Source organism: Bufo gargarizans, chromosome 1 (genome assembly GCF_014858855.1).
Source record: "Bufo gargarizans isolate SCDJY-AF-19 chromosome 1, ASM1485885v1, whole genome shotgun sequence".
Classification (NCBI taxonomy): Eukaryota; Metazoa; Chordata; class Amphibia; order Anura; family Bufonidae; genus Bufo; species Bufo gargarizans.
In genome coordinates this window covers 723,830,663-723,856,463 of record NC_058080.1, presented here as the reverse complement: position 1 = coordinate 723,856,463, position 25,801 = coordinate 723,830,663, and positions in this window count along the sequence as shown.

Here is a 25,801-nt window from a genome sequence, read left to right as displayed (position 1 = left end):
TAATTCTGTATCTCCTAATGTGGACGATCACTGTAGGTTAGAGGTGACCCTCCACGACAACATAGCTAGAGACTGTACATGTAGGGTCTGGATCTCTTTCCCTATTTCACCCTGTGATAGCGGGTCTAGCAATTTCCCTAAAAAGGATGGCCCAAATTGCTGGAACCTTTCTCAATATTCCACCTATACCAACTGTCATGGCGTGCGTGCACTCAGACTCACAGATAACTCACCAACCAGGCTCTGGGCGAGAGACAGGGGAAGGGTCACCTCCTAGCTAATCCCTGACCTCTCTCCCTGCACTGCTCAGCCCACATGCAAACCTTAAAGGTAGGTATGATGTGTCCCCATGCCTGGGCTGAAAAAACCCTAAATTCCCTGAGATGGTGAAGAGGGGAAATAGGAGCAGCCTGCTCGCACAGAACCTGGATGGGAGAGATGACACAAAACAACCAAACTTGAAATCACACTTATCTTTCTGAGCTGGAACAGACAACCTTCCTTCCTAGCTTCCAAGACCACAATGATTCTTATAATCCGCTCAGAGCACTGGGCTGGTGTGCTATTTAAACTAATGACCCCACCCAGTACACCTGATGAGAGGCGGATCCAGCACGGCTCCATCCTGGCCGACCTCCGCACATCGTCAGAGTGGGGCATGACAGTACCCCCCCTTCTACGGATGACCTCTGGACACCCCGGACCAACCTTATCCGGATGGGACCTATGAAAAGCCCTCAACAGTCGGCTGGCGTTGACATCCAACGCCGGAACCCACATCCTCTCCTCAGGGCCGTATCCCCTCCAGTGCACCAGGTACTGAAGGGAACCCCGAAGAACTCTCGAGTCGAGGATCCTGGAGATCTCAAACTCTAAGTTTCCCTCGACTAGAACAGAAGGAGGAGGCAATGGCGATGGTTCCACCGGTCTCACGTATTTTTTTTAGTAAAGACCTGTGGAACACATCATGGATCCTCCAAGTCTGCGGAAGATCCAGCCGAAACGCCACAGGATTATTCAAATTTTATATGGACCAATAAATCTTGGACCCAGTTTCCAAGATGGCACTCTCAATTTGATATTCTTAGTGGACAACCACACCAGATCACCCACACACAGGTCCGGACTAGTCACACGTCTCTTGTCAGCCATTCGTTTATACCTCTCGCCCATCTTCTCCAAATTCCCTTGAATCCTCCGCCAGATGGAGGATAAGGCAGAAGAGAATCTCTCCTCCTCTGGCATCCCAGAGGAACCAGTCCCAGAAAAGGTACCAAACTGAGGATGGAAACCGTATGAACCAAAAAATTGCGACTTACCCGTGGACTCCTGCCTACGGTTATTCAACGCAAATTCTGCTAAGGACAAGAATGAGGACCAGTCCTCCTGATTCTCAGCCACAATGCACCTCAAGTAGGTCTCCAGGTTTTGATTAGTACGCACCATCTGACCATTCGACTGCGGATGAAAAGCCGAAGAGAAGGAAAGTTGAATGCCAAGCCGAGAGCAGAACGCCCTCCAAAAACTGGAGACAAACTGCGTGCCCCTATCAGAGACCACATCCGAAGGAATACAATGCAATTTCACAATATTATCCACAAATATCTGCGCAAGAGTCTTAGCGTTAGGCAGACTAGTTAGTGGTATAAAGTGAGCTATTTTACTGAAACGGTCAACTACCACCAAAATCACTGTTCTCCCGGAGGAACTCGGCAGATCCGTAATAAAGTCCATAGACAAATGCGTCCAAGGACGAGACGGAATAGACAATGGAAGAAGTGAACCAGGCGGTCGAGTATGAGCAACCTTTGACCGAGCACAGGTTTCACAAGCTGTCACCCTGGCCACCAGAACCTCCGGGATACTAGATCACAGGTGGACTTACCACCAGGATGTCCAGCGAGGACAGTATCGTGATGTTCCTTTAACACCTTGTATCGCAGGCCCTCAGGAACAAACAACCTCCCTGGGGGACAAGAACCAGGAGCCCCCTCCTGGGCTCCCAACACCTCCATCTCCAATTCAGGGTACAGAGCAGAGACCACCACCCCATCCGCCAAAATCGTCGCAGGATCCTCTGAATCACCTCCCCCAGGAAAGCTGCGAGACAAGGCATCTGCCTTGACGTTCTTGACCCCTGGGCGAAAGGTAACCACAAAATTGAACCTGGTAAAAAAACAGTGACCATTTGGCCTGCCTAGGGTTCAGATGCTTGGCAGATTGCAGGTAAGCCAAATTCTTATGGTCAGTGTACACCGTAACGGGGTGAGACGCCCCCTCTAACCAGTGACTCCTTTCCTCAAAGGCCAACTTGATAGCCAACAACTCTCTATCTCCAACATCATAATTCCTCTCGGCGACCGAGAGCTTCTTGGAGAAAAAGGCACACGGGACCCACTTGCCAGGAGATGAACCCTGTGACAGCACCGCTCCAACCCCCACCTCTGATGCATCAACCTCCACTACGACTGGCTGAGACACATCCGGCTGCACCAGAATGGGAGCAGACGCAAAACGCTCCTTAATAGCCGAAAAGGCCTGCAATGCCTCATCCGACCAGACAGAGACATCGGCGCCCTTCTTGGTCATATCAGTAATAGATTTTACTATGGTAGAATAATTGGAAATACATTTTCTATAATAATTCGTAAACCCCAAGAAATGCATCAAAGCTTTCTGATTCTCTGGTCGGTCCCACTCCAGAACCGCCCGGACCTTTTCGGGGTCCATACGAAAACTAGAATCAGAAAGCATGTATCCCAAGAACGGAAGCTCTTGCACCGCAGACAAACATTTCTCCAATTTGGCATATAATTTATTCTCCCGAAGGATCGTCAAAACCTGTCTCACATGATCCTGATGGGTCTTCAGGTCAGGAGAGTAAATTAAAATGTCATCCAAGTAAACTACTACGAACCTCCCCACCAAATGATGAAAAATGTCATTGACGAATCGCTAAAATACTGCTGGCGCGTTCGTCAACCCAAAAGGCATAACCAGGTTCTCAAAATGACCCTCGTGCGTATTGAAGGCCGTTTTCCACTCATCCCCCTTCTTGATTCTGATCAGATTGTAGGCCCCTCTCAAATCCAACTTGGAGAACACCTTGGCTCCAACAATCTTATCAAAAAGATCAGAGATCAAAGGCAGGGGATATGGATCCCGGACTGTAATACGGTTCAATCCAAACACGGTCTCAGTGATCCATCCTTTTTCTTCACAAAGAACAAACCTACTGCCACTGGAGACTTAGATGGTCTAATATGACCCTTTGCCAAACTCTCGGCGACATACTTTCGCATGACCTCTCTTTCGGGTTGAGAGAGGTTGTAAAGCCGAGACTTTGGCAACTTAGCCCCCGGAATGAGATTAACTGGACAATCATAGTCTCGATGAGGGGGCAATTCCTGAGCCCCACCCTCCGAAAAGACATCAGCAAAATCCGAGAGATACTGAGGTAAAGCCGTAATGGACATACCAGAGATAGATGTGCCAAGACAATTATCCGAACAAAACTCAGAAAATTTACAGGTGCACATCCATAAAGCTAGCATGCAGATAGCAAACAAAATATGGCAGCACATTGTTATACATGCAAACAATAGAACTAGGGATTAGGGATTATTCTGGATTAAAGTGGTACTATAGCTAACACTAACAGAACTGCCTATCCTGGGCCTAAACTAAGCCTACAATGTTCAGGGCAGTGTAGGAAACAGCTATAGTTATACTCTGGGCAGATGGGCAGGGAGTGCTCAATCTAAAAGAGGGGTGCCCAACCTGCGGCCCTCCAGCTGTTGTAAAACTCCCAACATGCCCTGCTGTAGGCTAATAGCTGTTGTCTGTCCAGGCATGCTTGGAGGGCCGCAGGTTGGGCATATGTGATCTAAACGAGGCAGCTACTTTTTTAGTATTAAAACACAAAAGAAACTAATGTGGTATCGTTGTAATCGTACTGACCCAGAGAAGGAAAGTAACAGGTCAGTTATAAAAAAAAAGGTTCATAAAACTGTGGCAGAATTTTTTTTGATAATTCAACCCCATTTGAAATCTTTTTCCTGCTTCCCACTACATTGTTTGCAAATGTAAATGGTGCTATTAGAAAGTACAACTTGTCCCGCAAAAAACAAGCCCCCCATAAAACGGAAAAAAACTGAAAATCGCCCGTTCTTAAAGTGGTTAAACAACAGGTCATTTTCTGATGATACATTCCCTTTTAGATACACTTGATATCTGATCACTGTGTATATGGAATCTGCCAGTAGATCTAATCTTTATCATAGCAGATGCAGAATGTAAAGACTTCAACGTTCCTGAGGACAGCACTTAGTGTAACTAAATAATGCATACATTATTTGAAGCACTCCGTGAAGCGCGGAGTGCTTCACGGGACTACTCAGCCCCTCCATACTACCGAATAATAGTTGGAATTGTATCACGCATCACACTTTGCTTTCCCTAAACACTGTACAATGCATATAGACATTATCTATAATGCATGTCCTTTGTTTCTTCTTTTTTTATAATTGTCTTTTTATTAAAGCTTCAAAAAATAAGCATACAAGAGTATTGTCATTTTGTATGAGAACAAGAATGTTGAATAAATACATTCTAGGGAAGAACATGGTCCGCGTATTAGCAAACATGGAATCACAATTGTGTTGAAAGAAACCTATATAAATGTAAGATAAGCAGGTCAAATTTGTGTGGAGCCTAAAGTGGCTCTTCCTGATCGATTTTCAGGAGGTACGGATGACTTTATCCGTTTTAGAGAATCCTGCAAATTGTACTTTCGGCTGCGTCCATCGTCGTCAGGTGTTGAGAGTCAGAGGATAGGTATAGTTATTTCTCTGCTTAAAGGCGACGCGCAATCCTGGGCCTTTTCCGAAGTGGTGAGTAGTGATGAGCGTAGGGACCTTTGAATCCAAGATCCAAAGTCGCTTCGCTCAAAACTTCGGACTAATGCTGTACAGAGATCTGTCTCCATACAGCATTAAAATGTACAACCTCCGAGGGGCAGAGCTTGCCAATGGCGGAGTAAGCAGCACGCTGTCTGAGCTCCTGAACACCTCCGGCTATCGCTTTGCAAACAGAGCGCACAAAGTAGCACAACCTACCAGATGGGACGCAAGAAGGCACCCCCCAACACTCCCGCACCGCCAGAGCGTGATCCGAGAGACATATTCCGCTTCTTTGGGCCTCCGAGCCAGCAAGGGACTCCGGCACGGGAAACGGTGCGCCCTAGATGGCAGAGCTGGCGTGTGAGTTTGGGGACTCCGCGCCTGAGACTGAAGGAAAGGCGCACACATCTAGCGCCTGCACTAAGGGAGGCAACAGGACCGGCGGGTCGCTGACTACTTACGCAGCAGGGGTGAGTCCTCACTCGGCACTCACGCTATCTCCCTTCCACCCCAGCAGTGCGGAGGCCTCACTGGGTGCCTCTCCCCACTAGCACAGCTCTCTGGCCCTGTCACCTCGCACAGGTAGATCGCCTGTCTCACCCAGCCAGTCAGACGATTGGGACTGGAAACTGCACTTAAAAGTGCTTCCCACCAAAGCTAAGGTTGACGCACTCCTCAGCAGAGTTGAGCTTTCCATAAACAAGATATGGCGGCCCTGCGCCAAGACATCAAGCATGTGGGCTTGAGAGTGGAGGAGATGGAAAACTTACAAGAACATGTCCTTGCAACCCTGGACTCTCACCGAATGGTCATTAATGAGCAAGCTACGCAGCTCCAGAACATCTTGGTGCATATTGATGACATAGAAAACCGAAACCGGAGGAACAATCTCCGCATCAGGGGAGTCTCTGAATCAATAGCTGCACCAGATCTTGCTTCCTGGGCTCAGGAATACTTCCACAAACTAATGAATACAGACCCCAGCAAGGCCATAGAAATTGACCGTATACACAGTGCAGTGGGTCCTAAGCCGTCAGACTCAACTCGACCTCGGGACATTATATGCCGTATTCACTTTTATAAGGAAAAGGAAGCCGTCCTTAGAGCTGCTCGTAATGCGGAGAGGTCCTCCTCCAGTTCAACTGGTATCCTTATTCTTCAGGATCTTGCGAGGCTCACGCTGATGCTTCGGAAGGCCTTAAAACCCCTCCTATCTTTCCTCAGAGACAATGCCATTGTCTACAGATGGGGCTTCCCCTTCCAGCTCATCGCAAATAAAGATGGGAAGACAGCAGTTTTAAAGTCACTTGTGGACCTTCCTAAGATCTTAGATGCGTTTAACCTGCCTCCAGTTGAGCTTCCAGACTGGCCGAGACCTCTTCTTGTGCAACCCACCTAGGAGCATGAGGAGTGGCGAACGGTGACACCCAAATCCCAGAGGTCCTCCAGACAACATCAGAAGCCAAATACTTGAGACTTTTACCTGCCTCTACTTGTGCTACTTTGTTATACCTTGTTATACCTTTTTCTGATTATGTTTTATATGCTCTGTTCTTTATATACAGGTCCTTCTCAAAAAATTTGCATATTGTGATAAAGTTCATTATTTTCTGTAATCTACTGATAAACATTAGACTTTCATATATTTTAGATTCATTACACACCAACTGAAGTAGTTCAAGCCTTTTATTGTTTTAATATTGATGATTTTGGCATACAGCTCATGAAAACCCAAAATTCCTATCTCAAAAAATTAGCATATCATGAAAAGGTTCTCTAAACGAGCTATTAACCTAATCATCTGAATCAACTAATTAACTCTAAACACCTGCAAAAGATTCCTGAGGCTTTTAAAAACTCCCAGCCTGGTTCATTACTCAAAACCGCAATCATGGGTAAGACTGCCGACCTGACTGCTGTCCAGAAGGCCATCATTGACACCCTCAAGCAAGAGGGTAAGACACAGAAAGAAATTTCTGAACTGAATAGGCTGTTCCCAGAGTGCTGTATCAAGGCACCTCAGTGGGAAGTCTGTGGGAAGGAAAAAGTGTGGCAGAAAACGCTGCACAACGAGAAGAGGTGACCGGACCCTGAGGAAGATTGTGGAGAAGGACCGATTCCAGACCTTGGGGGACCTGCGGAAGCAGTGGACTGAGTCTGGAGTAGAAACATCCAGAGCCACCGTGTACAGGCGTGTGCAGGAAATGGGCTACAGGTGCCGCATTCCCCAGGTCAAGCCACTTTTGAACCAGAAACAGCGGCAGAAGCGCCTGACCTGGGCTACAGAGAAGCAGCACTGGACTGTTGCTCAGTGGTCCAAAGTACTTTTTTCGGATGAAAGCAAATTTTGCATGTCATTCGGAAATCAAGGTGCCAGAGTCTGGAGGAAGACTGTGGAGAGGGAAATGCCAAAATGCCTGAAGTCCAGTGTCAAGTACCCACAGTCAGTGATGGTCTGGGGTGCCATGTCAGCTGCTGGTGTTGGTCCACTGTGTTTTATCAAGGGCAGGGTCAATGCAGCTAGCTATCAGGAGATTTTGGAGCACTTCATGCTTCCATCTGCTGAAAAGCTTTATGGAGATGAAGATTTCATTTTTCAGCACGACCTGGCACCTGCTCACAGTGCCAAAACCACTGGTAAATGTTTTACTGGCCATGGTATTACTGTGCTCAATTGGCCTGCCAACTCTCCTGACCTGAACCCCATAGAGAATCTGTGGGATATTGGGAAGAGAAAGTTGAGAGACGCAAGACCCAACACTCTGGATGAGCTTAAGGCCGCTAGCGAAGCATCCTGGGCCTCCATAACACCTCAGCAGTGCCACAGGCTGATTGCCTCCATGCCACGCCGCATTGAAGCAGTCATTTCTGCAAAAGGATTCCGACCTAGTATTGAGTGCATAACTGAACATCATTATTTGAAGGTTGACTTTTTTTGTATTAAAAACACTTTTCTTTTATTGGTCGGATGAAATATGCTAATTTTTTTAGATAGGAATTTTGGGTTTTCATGAGCTGTATGCCAAAATCATCAATAATAAAAGGCTTGAACTACTTCAGTTGGTGTGCAATGAATCTCAAATATATGAAAGTCTAATGTTTATCAGTACATTACAGAAAATAATGAACTTTATCACAATATGCTAATTTTTTTAGAAGGACCTGTACCTCTCTTCATTTATGCATCCGGAGAGTGGTAGGGCTGCTGTTCTGCCTTTGAACTCTCCTTCCCTCACTTAGGGACCACGGCACTCAGTGTCGGCTGTGACTCTAGTCACTAATTAGTTTACACTTGAGCCAGTGTTCTAGGCTCACTCTTGTTAGAGTGTCACGGCCACGGTTATGGCCGTGACTCCTTGGGAGCCGCATACAGTTGCCCGCGGTTTGGGTTGTTGTGTCAACCGCAGCTGAGGCATAATGTAGTTAGCCTCAGTGCGGTTGCCGCGGACAACAGCTATGTGTGCGGTTCCTTTGGAGTTGTGTGCGTGTGTTTATGCACTTTTGTATGTCTGTGTGCACTGTGTTGTTTTGGTGTGCACTGACATCATTCCCCTCACTGTGGTTGCCCGTGGCAACGTTTGGTGGTATTGTGTACATGTGGTGGCACTGTCCCGGCCTTCGGGCTGACTCCCAGGACATGGTTGCCACCCATGTCGTTGCCAGCGGCAACAGCCACAGTGTGTGACGTTAGTTGGTCACTTCCCCGTTTAAGTTGGTGTTTTCCCTTCTGTGGTGTTGGAAGGGTTAACTCCCTTCCCAGTGTGTGTGTGTGTGTCACTGGGTGTGTCTGACTGTGGCTTCTTGGCCTATAAAGCCTCACTGTTAGCATGGCTCAGTGGGTTGCTTCAGCCATGCTTGCTGGAGCAGCCTCCTGTGACCTCCATCTTCCTTGCCAGTGAGAGCCACCCCTGTGGTCATAAAAGTATTGTTGCTATGTTTAAGTTTGGCTGTGTGTTTATGTAGTTTGTTATATTCTGTTGGGACCTTCCTATGTATTTGGTGCAGCGTACGATTCTGTATTCCTGTCTGCTCAGGGATCCAGTCAGCAAGGCTGTGGCAGGTTGGTGGAACTTCTCGTTCGCCTGCCATTCCCGTAAGGCTGTTTATGTTCCCCTTTTCCCAACAGCTTGGCCATTGAGACTCCTGCTCCTCCGTGCCTAGGAGGAGTAGGTCGTCTTACCCAGCTCCTAGCTCAGGGACCTGCGGAGGGTAAGTCAGGGCTCCGAGGTTCCTGCGCATGGGTCCTCCTACCATCAAGGTCGGCCCATGCAGGTAGGAGTTAGGGTCAGGTTAGGGATGTGTGAGGAGGTGACCTGCTCCCTATCCTGTTCTCATGGCCGAGTAGCCACTACAACATCTGGCATCACACGGCTGAGGGTTTCCCCCATCCTCAGCCGTGACAGTATGACCACAGCGGCTTCTCATGTGGCGCCTCCCTCGAAAGAGGGTAAAGCATGCACCGCCGTCTGCGGAAGGGATGCATGCGCGCTCTTCGGAGGGAGAGCGTTATGGGGGTTTCGCCTCTGACGGCGCGGTGAGTGGCGTTTCCCACCTTCCCTTCACCGTTGCCTCGCTTGGTGTCCCCCTGATTTTATTTTGCACGTGGTGGTTGTTTGGTGTGCGGTGTGCATACCTTCGTAAGAGGGTGCAGCATGCAGTGCCATCCCCTTGTGGCCTGCATGCGCGTTCTCCGGAGGGAGAACGTCCCGGGGGGATCACCGTTAACGGCACGGTTGGTGGCTTATTCCCCGGTGGCGGGGAATAAGCCACCAACCGTGCCGTTAACCACCACGTGCAAACGCCACTCACCGCGCCACCTTCCGTGTCCGTGTTGGTGATCCCTCATCCCTCTCCATGTTCCCATCTCTGGTCATTTGCTGGCAGCACTCCGTAAGTGGTCCTGCTGCGTGCTGGTTAGGAGTGTCTGCTGGCAGCGACTGGAGTGGGGACGTGAGTGGAGAGTCCCCTCGTCCACTCTCTGTGGTTCCATTACCTTGTCGCTGGTGCGGGCTGCAGGCCTCGTCGGACTGGCTAGTGTGAGCTGGGAGAGGATGCAGCTGACAGTGACCTCCTGGGAACCATGTCCTGAGAGTGGACGTCTCCTTCTCCCATCCCCTGTGTGAGTTCCTCACCAGTTTCGTTTTTTTTTTTTGGTGGGGGGGCTTTGAGGGGTGGGAGTGTCACGGCCACGGTTATGGCCGTGACTCCTTGGGAGCCGCATACAGTTGCCCGCGGTTTGGGTTGTTGTGTCAACCGCAGCTGAGGCATAATGAAGTTAACCTCAGTGCGGTTGCCGCGGACAACAGCTATGTGTGCGGTTCCTTTGGAGTTGTGTGCGTGTGTTTATGCACTTTTGTATGTCTGTGTGCACTGTGTTGTTTTGGTGTGCACTGACATCATTCCCCTCACTGTGGTTGCCCGTGGCAACGTTTGGTGGTATTGTGTACATGTGGTGGCACTGTCCCGGCCTTCGGGCTGACTCCCAGGACATGGTTGCCACCCATGTCGTTGCCAGCAGCAACAGCCACAGTGTGTGACGTTAGTTGGTCACTTCCCCGTTTAAGTTGGTGTTTTCCCTTCTGTGGTGTTGGAAGGGTTAACTCCCTTCCCAGTGTGTGTGTGTGTCACTGGGTGTGTCTGACTGTGGGGTGTGGCTTCTTGGCCTATAAAGCCTCACTGTTAGCATGGCTCAGTGGGTTGCTTCAGCCATGCTTGCTGGAGCAGCCTCCTGTGACCTCCATCTTCCTTGCCAGTGAGAGCCACCCCTGTGGTCATAAAAGTATTGTTGCTATGTTTAAGTTTGGCTGTGTGTTTATGTAGTTTGTTATATTCTGTTGGGACCTTCCTATGTATTTGGTGCAGCGTACGGTTCTGGATTCCTGTCTGCTCAGGGATCCAGTCAGCAAGGCTGTGGCAGGTTGGTGGAACTTCTCGTTCGCCTGCCATTCCCGTAAGGCTGTTTATGTTCCCCTTTTCCCAACAGCTTGGCCATTGAGACTCCTGCTCCTCCGTGCCTAGGAGGAGTAGGTCGTCTTACCCAGCTCCTAGCTCAGGGACCTGCGGAGGGTAAGTCAGGGCTCCGAGGTTCCTGCGCATGGGTCCTCCTACCATCAAGGTCGGCCCATGCAGGTAGGAGTTAGGGTCAGGTTAGGGATGCGTGAGGAGGTGACCTGCTCCCTATCCTGTTCTCATGGCCGAGTAGCCACTACAACATCTGGCATCACACGGCTGAGGGTTTCCCCCATCCTCAGCCGTGACATAGAGTTTAATTCCTTGTTGTCTTACTGCTGTTTGTCTCCCCTACCCCTCTTGCTCCTTCCTCGTGTCCTTACCTTTTTTCATACCTGACCTAGGTACGCACGACTTCTATATCTTGATAGTTGGTTACTTGCATGCCAAGTCTGATAACTCACTTTACCTTTTGCAATAGGCCAGAAAAACGCAGTAAGATCCTAACCGCTTTCATCGGAAGCGTGTTATGCTAGCAATGATCCAGGAAACACATTTTAAAGCTAACTCGGTTCCTAAATGTGAACGTGGCTTCTACACCACGTGGTACCATAGCCCCAACCCTTCCAAAAAAGTGGCAGGGGTATCTATTGCTTTCCACAAAAACTTTCACCCTACGGTCATTTCCTCAGATATTGATCATAAAGGCCGCTATGTTTTCCTTAAACTATCAGTTGACTAGTTTATTTATACCATTGCTAACTTATTTCCCCAATCAGGGACAGGTGTCCTTTGGTTCCGCAATCCTCAGAAGATTGTCCTGTTTCGCAGATGGCTCTTCTATTATACTGGGCGGTGACCTCAACATGGTGATGGACCCCTCCATTGACTCATCGACTGGTAATTGTCGATTTCCTTAGTGTCCCAACTTCAACTTAAGAAAGACCTCTCGGCCCTCCACCTAGTAGACTTATGGCGGATGCTACATCCAGGAGTTAGGGACTTTAGCTTCTATTCACGGGCCCATAACAGTTATAGCAGGGTAGACCACCTTTTCATTTCACAAAACTTACTAGACTCAGATCCACGTTGCTCGATGGATGGGTTCCTTTGGTCTGACCATTCTCCCTTTTATGGGTTTTTAAGCTTCCGGTCTATAACCTACTGTCCATTTACATAGAGACTGAATGACTATTCGCTGAACGATTTGGCCTGTATGTCAGACATCTGAGCCACCATCTCGGACTTCACCCTACACCACCAATCGGACCCTATCCCCCTCCGGTTAAATGGGAAGCGATGAAATGCGTACTCAGAGGCGTTTTTATCTCCCATGGGGCCAGACTTAAGAAAGAACGCGCTTTTAAACTCTCCTCATTGCTCACAGAATTAGATAGTAAAGAAGCCTTAAACAAAGCCTCCCTTACTGATCAGCTTAAAGCTGACATATCCTCCATCCGCCAGAAGATACTCCAGATCCTAGATCAAAAAACACTTTGTCTCCGAGATCGAGTCAAATATGGCCTTTTTGAATATGGCGACAAAAGCGGGAAATGGCTAGCTAGAGCTTTACACCCTCGTCTTACCCAATCACATGTGTCGTCCTTAAATACCTCTTCTAGGGGAATTGTGCACGCCCCTTCTGAAATAACCTCTGAATTCCGGGCTAATTACGGGAACCTTTATAACCTCAATCCTGGGAGGGCCCCTGATTCATAATCGTATCTAACGGAAACACGTAGTTATTTGCATCAGTTTGGTCCTGCACGTATTCCAGCCGAAGATACATCGAGCCTAGAGGAGGACTTCTCCCCCTCAGAACTCAAATGCGTCATAACGGGCCTTCAGAATGTGAAGAGTCCGGGACCAGATGGTCTAACGTCTCGTTTTTACAAATTGCTGCGTGAAGAATTGTCCCCTATCATCCTTCAGGCCTTTAATTCCATCTCACAGGATACCCCTTTTCCATCTCAAACCCTGCAAGCCCACATTACTGTCATCCCTAAACCAGATAAAGACCCCTCCCAATGCGCCAATTATCGACCGATTTCCTTACTTAATGTGGACTTGAAAATTTACGCCAAACTACTAGCTTTAAGACTTTCCCCACACATTCCCAAGTGTATACACAGGGAACAAGTTGGGTTTGTACCTGGTAGGGAGGCACGGGACAACACCCTAAAATCAATTGGCATAATAGCTAGATCTAGACTCTGCGGTGCTCCTCTGTGCCTCCTTTTAGTGGACGCAGAGAAGGCCTTTGATAGGGTTAATTGGCGTTTCCTACTACAAACCTTAGAATGTTTCGGACTGGGGTCTAAAATGATTAGCCGGATCATGGCGCTTTATTCCTCGCCTTCAGCCCAAGTGCGGGTCAACAGTACGCTATCGGCTTCATTTCATATAAGGAATGGGACACGCCAAGGTTGCCCTCTGTCCCCTTTCCTGTACATACTAATGATGGAATCTCTAGCCATTGCCCTTCGGAATAATCCAACAATTAAAGGCATAAAAGTGAGGAATGTTGAACACAAACTTTCTCTTTTTGCGGACTGATCTTTTGATTTATCTTTTTGACCCGAGGTTAGGGCTCCCTTCAGTACTTCGGGAATTTGAAAGATTTGGACGTCTTAGTAATTTTAAAGTGAATATCCATAAATCGGAAATCCTAAACATCTCCCTACCCCAACGAGAGGTTTCCCATATCAAAGATACATTTTCATTCAAGCTGGCTTCAAATTGCATTAAACACTTGGGAATATATCTCCCTGCAAACCCTGCCCACCTTTTTAAATTAAACTATATACAGCTGCTTAGATCTATTAAAACAAATCTTCAGAAATTGTCGTCGTCGTCCCCCCCCCCCTACAAATTTCCTAGTTTGGCAAAATCAACTCCCTTAAAATGGACACTTTGCCCAAACTCCTATACCTGTTTCAAACTGTCCCCTGTGATATTCCCTACACATTTTTCGCTCAACTTCGGTAATTGGTCTCACACTTAATCTGGAGTGGTTTCACGGTACGGATCAGCTATAATACATTGTCCCGACCAAAAAACATGGGTGGGGCAGGCCTACCTAATTTCCTCTCTTATTATAGAGCTGCTATCGCAAGCTGTGTATTAGACCTTTTTTACAATCGCGATACGAAGCTATGGGTGGACATTGAACATACCCTGTAACCACTTCTAGCAATGGGAATTTTTTGGCTCCCCTCCATCTTTCAGAGACAATTTCCCCAAAACCTACACTCTCCGCTCCTCCAAATATTAGCAAAATCGTGGGGTAAATTTGCCTCAAAAATTAAACTCGTTACCTCTCCTGTTCCACTAATAGCTCTTTCTAGCCACCCTGACTTCCCCACGACCCTCAAACACCTTTCAACGTTCACTGTTTCTCACCCTAATCCGATTAAAATACTGGATCTCTGCAATTAATCAGGCCTCCTTCCTCTTAATGACCTCTCTCACATTTTATCACACTCTCCGGGTCGCTGGTTTCACTATTTCCAACTTCGCAATTTCCTTAGGTCCCTGGCTCCTGGATCACAACTATCTGCTCCCCTAACAGCTTTTGAAAAACTTTGTGTCTCACGTTCGGGCCCTTGTCACACTATTTCTCTGGTATATGGTCTGTTGGGCGCTGGGGAAATCGGGGACGGCTCACTGAAGGACCAGTTAAGTATAACTGGATTCGCCCCTGATTGGGAGAAGTAACTGGCATTATTCATAACTGCAGAACAATGGCGTAGATCTCATCTATTTACTCACAAATCTACTGTATCTTGTCGCCTCCAGGAATTGAACTACAAAATCCTTACACACTGGTATAGAACACCGGTAAAGTTACATCGGTTTTATCCCTCTGTCCCTAACACCTGCAGGCGATGCCTAACAGCAATTGGGACAATGCTGCACATTTGGTGGGACTGCACAGGAGTCGTTCCTTTGTGGCAGGACGTTTTCGCCTTGTACAAGGCTCTTTACTGGTCGAATATATCACCTTCCCTGTTGATAGTGCTATTATCTAGTTATCCAGGAAGGATCCAACAAGTCAAGAGCCCTCCGAACCTTCATGCAATCGATGAGACAGATAATTCCCCGTAATTGGAAGTCTACTGATGCCCTGGTTCGCATGGAAGAATTGGGAGCAGAGTCTCATAACCAATTGTTTGTTTTTACTCAGACTTGGGAACCCTGGTTACACTTTAGAAGCTCCTCCCTGATCTTGGATTGGCTAGCGAATGGCGTTATTACCCCCTTGACTGCCTAGTTGCTTGCACACTGCATTTCTTCCTCCCCCCCCCCTCTCCTTCCTGATGTGTCCCTGTTGTGCCCCCCCCCCCCCCCCATGTCTTGTCTTGGTCTACCCACATGTTATGCTTGTTATTTGGACAATATAATGCATACTGAATGTTGACTACATTCTGGTAGGATGTATCATCTTTCTTTCACTTGTTTTTTCTTTTTGCCCAATAAAGTTGATTGAACCATAAAATGTACAGCCTCCAATGAGGCAAAGTTAGTTATTTGTGAAGTCGTGCGAAACTTTGTTAAATAATTTCAGTATTTGATTTTTACGGTTCAATCATTATTTTATTGAAGCATATAAATGAATGATATAGTAAGCATATCAAATACACATATAAAGGAAATGTAACGGCCAACAACTGGCCTCACGGGCAATTCAGAGGTAGTACAATCTAGATACACCCATATAAAATATGGCTAACAAATAATAAACCGATGAGAACCACCAGAACTGAGTGAAAGAGTAAGTATGGCATACATTCCCCAATTTCTAGACAGACAAACACATGTCACGAAAACGAACAAGACGAGACTCGACAGACCAAGACATGACACGAACAAAAGGTAGGGGAGGAGAGGGACAGAAAAATGGATTGACCCTACCGTGGATATCACTTTAGGAACCGCTACCCGGAGTGGTGCTAGTTGACAACCATCCAGGAAAAGACGTGGAAGTGCGGAATTGGCTCCATGGATCCCACACCCTCCAGAAAGCCGAAGCAGACTCTGTGTCTGAGGCACTCAGCTCCTCCATGTGCACCAGCGCATCTAAAGCGCTAGACCAGGTCACTCTCAAAAGACTCTCGGTAGGCCTCCATTGGCGGGGGATTATCTGTCTCATAGCTAAAATAAATAGGCGTAGAGCACCCTTCTTAGTCTGAGAGATCCGCCCTGAGAACATGGATAAGAGAGCTATCGCTGGTGAAGGTATAACAGTTAATATTTGATTTTTAAAGTGGGAAACCACTTTAAAACTTTGATCCGAACTCAGCTTTGGTTTCTGAGATACCAGTTGGAACCGAAGCTGAGTTTGGATCCAAGTTAGATACAGGTAACATCCAAATTAGCTTTCCTTGAGAAAGAAGAAAGCTTGACTGTCAATGCCTAACCCAAGCCTTAGAAATGATGATACAACTAGCAGAACTTTGAATACAGCTCTGGGCTGTAATACAGACTGCAACCCATTATTATTGCAAGATAAACAATGTAATATATTTACTCTACCTTTTATGTATATCAATATATGAACTGTAAAATACTTTTATAACACTTCTCGCTTCTCTAATGTTTTCTACATTTGCTCGAACCATGCAGTGACTTATGGTCCCCATGCACATATGAGAAACTTCAGCCAAACACAACAATTTTGGTGGCACCAGGCGACTATTTTAGGCTACTTTCACACTGGCGTTTTGGTTTCCGTTTGTGAGAACCGTTTCAGGGCTCTCACAAGCGGTCCAAAACGGATCAGTTTTGCCCTAATGCATTCTGAATGGATAAGGATCTGGCATGTTGGATATTCCTTTTGTTACCAGGGGAGATAAGCCTCCACCAGAGATGCTTTTATATGAGGCAGAGGGACCATTAACCCCCTTCAGGAAACAGGGCCCAGGTGAGACTGTAGAGGTATCAGTCACATCTGGGCCCTTGGACGTGAGGGACCCAAAAGCTTCTCTGCCACATAAGAAGTTACCACTATCAACCTTGGATTCTTCATGAGATCAAGAAGGCATTCATGCAAGAATGGGACTCTATAACATGAGTGCTGCTAGAAAATCTTACTTCCTATGCAAGCCAACCCTACTGCATGTGTCACACCTAGGAATTAGTGATAGAGCATATGGGTATATAGCATATGGGTATTCACCTTCAGACAGGGTCAGAGGTTTCTTTATATTCTGCCTATAGTGGTAGTCAGGAGCTTACCTAGTCACTACCTATAGGTGATGCTGCTCTCTCCCTCCCAACCGCAGCTCTGGCTCCTCAGATTGGCTGCTGTGTATAAACACAAGCCCATCCTAAACTCACCAAGAAGTCAGTGCATGAAAAGCTGATTCCCTGTGATGCCAGCAGTCTATGGCCGTTGGCACGCACTGTCCACTCCATAGCTGGTCTGCAGTCCGCTCTGGGCATGCAGTGCCTCTGCCTACCCATAGGGGTGCGATTCCACCGGTTCTTAAAGGATCAGCACACACATCCTAAACTGTTCAGCCTATGGCTAGCCTTCCGAGAGCATTTAAGGCAACTTCCCCTATGGGAGGGTGCCTGAGCAATAGGTTTTCTTGTCCACCTGCTAAGTGTGCTGTATTCTATCTGACTGCTCATGTGTCACCTCAGCCTGACTACTGGATTTGCCTCACCTGAGTTATGCTAGATTCCTGGATTTGAACCTGTACTGCCTGCAATGACCTTTGGCCTTAATACCAGATTGAACGACTGACCTCGGCTTGTCCCTGACTACGGTTTTGCCTGATCCCCTGGTGCCTTGCGCATGCGTCTCTTGATCCACATGGATCAGCAATCACTCAACAGAAATTACTCCAGGAGACAGTGGGCTAGTGGTTCCCCTGCAGCAGAGTACAGAACAGGCAACTTAGATAATTCCCTTATGGGTATCCCCAAGCCAAATCTGTTCAGTGGCACAGTGGATCCACATCCTCCTTGGTACCATGTCCATTACAGTAACAACAAATTATTATAAAGTCCAAACTACTAAACCACTAGTAAGAAAAAGATGATGAGCAGGTAATTGTCACAGAAGCTGAGGCAAATGAGACTTAGTAAGGGGGAGCCTTGAGCAGTAAGGTACAGTATGTAGAAATAATCCATGTTGAAATAATGCTAGAAAATTAATGTGTTATAACTGTCCTACCTATAAAGTGTTTTAATGCAGATTTTACTGTTGTTGAAAGATGGTAATAGACCCTGGAAAGAGCAGACTGGCAGAACAAATAAAAAATAATAATTTAAAGATGCAAATAATGGATCCTGTAGGCTGAACCTCTGCTGCGCTTTCATTTGCTAATTAGCCCCATGATAGAGCAATGTTCACATCATTATCCTAAGGACGTATCTTTGTGCTGATGCCTGCTTATACAAATTCAGCTTGTTAAAATTATAGATAATCACTCAAATGTTTGCATTTTTTGAGGGGTAATAAAAGTATTTCAATATGAGATCAGCTTATGAGGTAGAACATTAAAAGGAAATGTCCAGCTTCTAAGTGTGTTTTAAAGACCCTCCCCCACCCAGCGGGTACTGTCAGACTCTTGATTCAGGCTGCATGGGTCCACTGCTGACTTCACTGTGCTTCAATCCCTGCCTATACACTTCCAGCAATGATGGGGGTGATATGCCCCACTACAGTGACTAATATAAATTGGGTATTTTGACACAGCAGACACCCAGTGGGGATATTTAACTTTTTAGATGCCATGGTTAATTTGTGACCAGGGCATCTGAGTGCTGAATACTTGGGAGTGCTGCTTTCCCAGGGTTGGAACGGCTCCCCCGATCGCCGAATGTTTACTTCTAACACCCTGGGTCTCTCTGAAGAAACTCATGGTATTAGAGCTAAATTTTTCATTATCTGCTGGGAAGGGGGGGAGGTGGGGGGATAAAGTTAAAGTTCAAATCACCCACCTTTCCTTATAATAAAAATAAGTAAACCTTTAAAAACTAAAAATTATAGGCATCGCTGCATACAAAATGCCAGAACTATTAAAAATTTACGTATTTATCCCATACGATGAACACCATACCGGAGAAAATAAATCAAAATGGCCAATATGCAGTTTTTTCCTAAAGTTTAAAATTTTTTGTTGCAGCATTAAACAGAATAAAAACTATATAAACGTGGTATCGCTCTAATAGTACTGATCTGGAGAATAAAAGGCACTGATCAGTTTTACCGCATAGGCAACACCCTAAAAAAAATAAAACGAATGCGCAATTGTTTTTTTTTTTTTTTTTTCAAATTCCACACCATTTAGATTTTTTTCCAGTTCCCACTACAGATAGATAGATAGCCAGAGAGATGAGACAGGAGAGTAACGGGAGGAGAGGTGTATTGGTTTGGCGAGTTGAGGATAAATTGGAGGGGTGCGAGAGTACTAGATGGAAGGCCACAGAGGAGGATGTTACAGTCGTCTAGGTGGGAGATGATGAGGGCATGTACAAGCATTTAAAGCGGTTTTCCAGGAATTAACTAAATGTAAATACTTAAATATTATTTTATAATAAATATATTCACAAATTCCTTTCATTACTTAGAATGGCTTGTTTTGTCTAGGGAGCAATCATTAGGAGACAGAAAATGGCCGCCGTCCTATCAGTACACACAAAACCTGTCCTAATTTCACAGCAGGACAAGTTACTTCACCACAATGAGCCATAGAGCTGCCTCATCCTCCTCTGTTCTGCTTGTCAGGAATCATGATCCTGAATAGAGGTGAATCTCTGTGGGAATGGAGAAGATGAGGAGACATGAGAGGAGGGTGAGATGTGGCTAATGAGCAGCAGCACTTGTCTCCATTACCACATCCTGTCCTGTCCGTCCTCTCTGTACTTCATGTCTCCTCATGAACTAAATTCCACAGAGATTCAGCTAAAGTTCTTATCATTTGTATTCAGGATCAAAATCCCTGACAAGTAGAGCAGAGAGGAGGATGGGGCAGCTCTTTACCTCAGTGTTGTAAAGAACCTTGCCCTCATGTGTGATCAGTAGAGATGGCCTTGCGGTTTGCCCAGCGGTCATTTCGCGGCGAACTTTGCTGGTTCGCGATTCGCCAAACATGCAAACATATGCCGATATTCGCAAGCGCCATATTTTTTTGCGTAGTGACAAACTTTGACCCATGACACATCCATCAGGTGGGACAGGACAGCCAATTGAGGAGTTTCAGCACATGGACACACCCCCACCCTATAAATAAACCCGATCTGGCAGCCATTTTACATTCAGTTTTTTTCCAGTGTAGGGAGAGGTTGCTGTGTGGAGCAGGGACCGGCTGTTAGGGACACCAAATGCTAGCTAATAGGGCCACAAAAGTCCTTTGAAGGACTGGTATAGGTGTGCTATCGATAGCTGTGATATACTGAGGGGTGTGATATACTTATAATATACCTTCTAACATAGAAAGTATATTATAGTGCATTTGTATTGTGCAGCAGTTGTGTGCGGTTCTGCTGCGATACTGCAGCTAGATAGAGGGACAAATGCTATTGGAATAACTAATTGCAACTGGTGTGATATACCTGTTGCCCCCCCCCCCAAAAAAAAAACTGATTGAGGGGTGTGATATACCTATAATATACCTTTTAACATAGAAAGTATATTATAGTGCATTTGTATATATATATATTTTTTTAAATAATCTCTTTATTGAAGTGAAATATTATATACAATAAATATGCAAGTACAAGTAATAAATGACAATAGTTGTGACAAATATTATTGTACAGGCAAATGTCATTGCTCAGCTCTCAAGTTCACGTTTCACAATTTATTTATTTATTTTCTTAACTCCACATCCTACCCCCCCCCACCCATGACCCAAAGCCCCCCCCCCCCCCTCCCAAAACCACCCAACCCAGGAACACTAATCTGAGACAATATTGGTCACAGTATGCCATTCGTAAAAATGCCCATCACACCTCAAACCTGAGAATCCCTCACGCCAAATTATGCTTCCAACTTCCCTAATCTATTTGCAAGTTGCGCTTCCAGGTACCATTTAGTCAACTTGAATGGGGCCATAAGCTCCTTGATTTCGCAACGTGACAATAACTTCTCTACGAAACTCCTCCATTTCTTAATGAATTTCTCAATTAACCGTTCTTTGTCTTGCTCCACCTCTAATCTTTCCAAATAGAGGACAGCCTTTATTGTCCCAATCACCTCATCCCATGACGGTACTTCCACTCCCAACCAGTGCCTTAAAAGAGATTACTTTACTGACATCAGCAGAAGATGTACCCCTCCCTTAGTAACCACTGCTCCTATTTCCTCGTCCTGATTTCTGAGTACATAATGGAAAATACATTGTTGGGGTGTTAATCCCACTGTCTCTCCCCAGATCTCTTTTATTGTATCCACTGACTGTTGCCACAGCGATTGCACTTTTGGACATTCCCATATAGCATGTAGCAGTCCAGCTCTTGGGAGATCACACTTGCGATATGACAAATTAAAGGCGTAAGTCGCCCTATGCATAAGCCTTAGTTGCGACTCTCTCCACTGTTCATTGTACGTTACCCGTCGTACTAACTCGAGACCCACTCCCATTTTCTTTGCAATGTTCTGGTCTGACAGTTCTCTTTCCCAAGGCTTATAGGCCCCCTTTACCAAGCCTATCATCTGGATATTATGAAGCTTTTGATGTAGGTCTGATAGGGACATGTGGGAACCATCTCTGCCCAATAAAGCTGCAAACCATGCCAGCCTCTCCGCGTCACCCAAAGAGCTCGCCTGTGCTTTACAATAGCTTCTAATTTGCTGGTAGAGAAGATAGTGCGCGTCATGTAGGTCGTACTTTCTTTTCACCTGTTCCCAGGTTAGCCATTGGGTACTGTTATTATGCAGTAGGTCACTGAGTCTTGTAATATTTTTGTCTTTCCATACCTGGAATAAAATATTCTCCCTGCCCTAGGGAAAAGCCGGAAGCGACCACAGTGGCAACCTAGGAAAATATAGTAAGGGAGTCCATAAATCTTTCTGATCGCCTTCCACGCCATTATGGTGTCTTTCAATAGGACAGCTTGCCTAATTGACGTTGGGATATCTCTTAGTTTGGAATGCAATAGGGCCTCTAAGCTCTCTCTACCAGCTAGTTCCTTCTCAAACGAAATCGCTGAGTAGTAGCCAGTACCCCATACCCAATCTCGTACATGTCTGAATAACGCTGCCAGATTATAGTGACGGATATTTGGAAGTTGCAACCCCCCTTCGTCCTTCAGCATCGTCAGTTTGGCGTAGGCAATGCGAGGCCTTCTAGTTTTCCACAGGAAGCGATTAAACGCTCTCTGCATCCTCGCAACGTCCGTGTGTTTTAGTAATAGCGGAATCGTTTCAAGTGGATAAAGTAGCTTCAGGAAGCTTATCATTTTGACTAAGTGGGCCCTACCGCACAAGAACAAGGGCAGTTCCCGCCATTTATCTAATTCGCTTTCTATTTTAAAGAAGAGAGGGGGATAATTCAATGTGTATATTGAGTTCGGGGTGCGCCCTATCTTAATGCCCAAGTAAGTTATATAGTTTTTCCGGACCTCAACCCCATCTGTTATGCGGTTACCCAAGTGAGATTTTTGTCCTAAAAACAGTAACTGACTCTTATCCACATTGACCCTATAACCTGTCACCTTCCCGTAAGCGTTTAGTGCTTCTAACATCTTACCTAACTGGAGCTCAGGAGCACCAAGATATAGCAGGATATTGTCCGCAAAACAACTAACTTTCAGCTCTCTGTCTCCTATTTTAATCCCCTCAAAGACCTCAGATTTTATCAGCCATCTTGCCAGGGGTTCCATTGCCAAATTGAAGAGTAACGGGGATAAGGGGCATCCCTGACGTGTTCCCTTGCCGAGTATAATGGGTTTGGATAAGAAGCCCGGTATATTTACTCTCGCCTGGGGATTTTCATAGAGCGCCGTTAAGTAATTCCTAAAGTGTTCCCCTAATGTTAACCCTATCTAGCACCATGTCCAGCCATTGCCAGCTACATGATCGAAGCCTTTTCGGCTTCAATTGCAAGCAACGCTGGACAGGGTGTATTTTTTATATCCCTATTCGTATTTAGGCATGGCTAGGACTTTGCGAATATTGGTTACCGCTGATCTGCCCTTCATGAATCCTACTTGGTGCGAACCAATTAGTTCAGGCACGCAGTTGGCTAACCTATTGGCTAAGAGTTTTGATAGAATCTTGACATCCTGATTGAATTAAGGATATCAGGCCTATAAGCACTTGGCTGAGTTAAGTCCCTCCCCGGTTTCGGCAGAATCTTAATATAGGCCATCTTGCCCATAGTCAGGCAGGCTCCCCCCTATCCATGATGCTGTTAAACAGCCTGGTCAAAGTCGGAACCAATTCTTGGTTCATTGACTTTGTAGAATTCTGCGGGGAACCCGTCGGGCCCTGGTGCTTTACAGTTTGATGAGGTTTTTATGGTCGGCCCCGACCTCCTCTTCACTTACTTTGCACAGTTTCAGGGCCTTCTAACACATCCGTAGGCAATTCGTGGTAGGTCCACCTTATCCAAGAGACCCCTTGCTTCCATAGGGATCAAAGGAATCGCTAGAATACAGTGTCTGATAAAATTCTCCCAAATTTCCACTATATCCTTCGATTGGGTGCATAGACTTTCCTAACTTATCTTTTAGGGGGTGTAACATCGACTGTTTGGCAAAGGGCTGCGTTAAGTTGGCCAGTAATCGACCGGCTTTATTACCTAAGCAAAAGAACTTTGCCCTTTGGTAGTCCCCGAACCATTTTTCCCGTCTTTCCTGACAATAGTCAAAATTATGTTTAGCAGTTACCCAGGGTAATTTATTGGGGTCTGTGGGATTTTGTAAGAATTTAGTGTATGCCTCCCGTACCTGCATCGTGGCTTCATCATACTTTTTCCTCGCCTCTCGCTTCTTCCCCATCGTGTACGACATTATCCGGCCTCTCAGTACCGCCTTAGCCGCATCCCAGAATAGGCCCTGATTTGTTACATGTTCCGCATTATCCTGTGCGTATTCCCACCACCAGCCTTTTAGCTTATCTATGAATTCCTTGTCCTTGGACAAGTGCTGAGGCATCCTCCAAGTATAATCCTGTCCCCTGGGAACAGTGTCCATGAGCTCCATAACCACCGGGGCATGGTCCGAGATTAACAGATCGGAAATGTCTACCATTTTCACTCTGGACAACAATCTCGATGATGTTAGGAGATAGTCAATCCTGGACCATGACCCCTGGGCATGAGAGAAATGGGTGTACTCGCAGTCCTCAGGGTGGTGGTACCGCCATGCATCATGCAATCCTGTATTTTGTAGTAACGGGAGCAACGTCTGGGTTCGATGTCGCTCACTAGCGGTTGCAGGAACCCCCCCGCTTCCTGTCTTCCTGCTCACTTTGCACCTGGTTAAAGTCCCCCGCCACCAATAACAACTGCGAATCCTCTATAAGAATGTCCCTCTCTAGGGCTTCGTAAAAGACAGCCTGGAAAGTATTAGGGGCATAGACATTATGCATTACCAACCGACCTACTGGTGAATCTATACATAAACGCATCCATCTCCCCTGCTTGTCCGTTGACATAGATGATACATCATAACGCAGGCGTTTATGAAAAAGAACCATGGTTCCCGCTTTTTTGTCCGTTGAAGACGACCCCACTACTTGTCCCACCCACAATTTTCGCATCCTAACAAAATCTGCTTCTTCCAAATGGGTCTCCTGCAGAAATGCGACATCCACTCTAAGTTTTTTAAGATGGCGCTGTACTGCTATTCGTTTAGCAGGGGATCGAAGACCTTTAACATTCCATATGGCCACTCTCATAATTGTTTCTCAATTCAGAGATTTCTGCAGGAGAAGCAACTCGGAACAAGCAGCCCATGTATCTCACATAATGGCGACTAGGCATCTTCACTGCAACTCGTCCCAAATCAGTGTTTGCCCCCCTCCCCACCCCACACCTCCGCAACCAAACCCACAACATAAACACCCACATTTTCGACTTCACTTTTTTCGCACATCCTATAGTGTAGCAGTTGTCACTACAATAATCTAGCTGATTCATTAACGCTCTCCCACTATGCCTCGCTCTCCAGCCCGTATTATTAAGTATAACAGGTATCTATAAACTCAATAAGAATGAACTATAAGTCCACTGGTATCTCACGTGACCCTTCAGGGAGTCCCTATCAGATGCAGTCAATACTCAGTGTTGCCTGCTTTCATTCAGGGTCAGCTTCCTGCTGATCCGATCCCTTGGCTCTTGGCGTCGATCTGCCTGGATTCTGTCTGGTCCCCCTTCCTCTGATCGAAGCTGTGGATCTTTGGGAAAATGACAGGACCATATCCGAGCATAATGGATCCAACTCCAACGCCTCCCTTGCTTCTCCTGGGGAATGAAAGGTATCGATCGACCCATCTTGGCGGAAAATCCTCAGGGTTGCAGGATATAATAAAGCAAATTTGATTTTATTCCTTGCCAGTGAGGAACAAACTTGGGTGAATTCTCTCCTGCGTTTCGCCACCTCCGCGGAATAGTCGCTGAACAGTAAGATCTTGCTGCCCCGAATTATTAAGGGTTGCTCTTTGCGCCTGAACTTCGCCAATATGGCCTCTTTGGCAGCATAGTTCAGATATTTCACTATCGCAGCTCTAGGCCTTGCATTATTGGATCGCGCTCCTGCTGGTACTGGCGGTCCTAGTCGGTGCGCTCTCTCCACTATGCACATGCCCCTCAACCCCAAAGCTTGCGGTATCTCCGCCTCGCAGATATCCTGCCAGCTGGTTCGGAGGGATCGATTCCGGCAAACCGATTATTCGTAAATTGCTCCTCCTGGAGCGGTTCTCCAAATCATCGATCTTTCTCACTCAGGAATCTGGTTATTACGCAGGAGGTCACTGATGTTGCTTTGAGCCC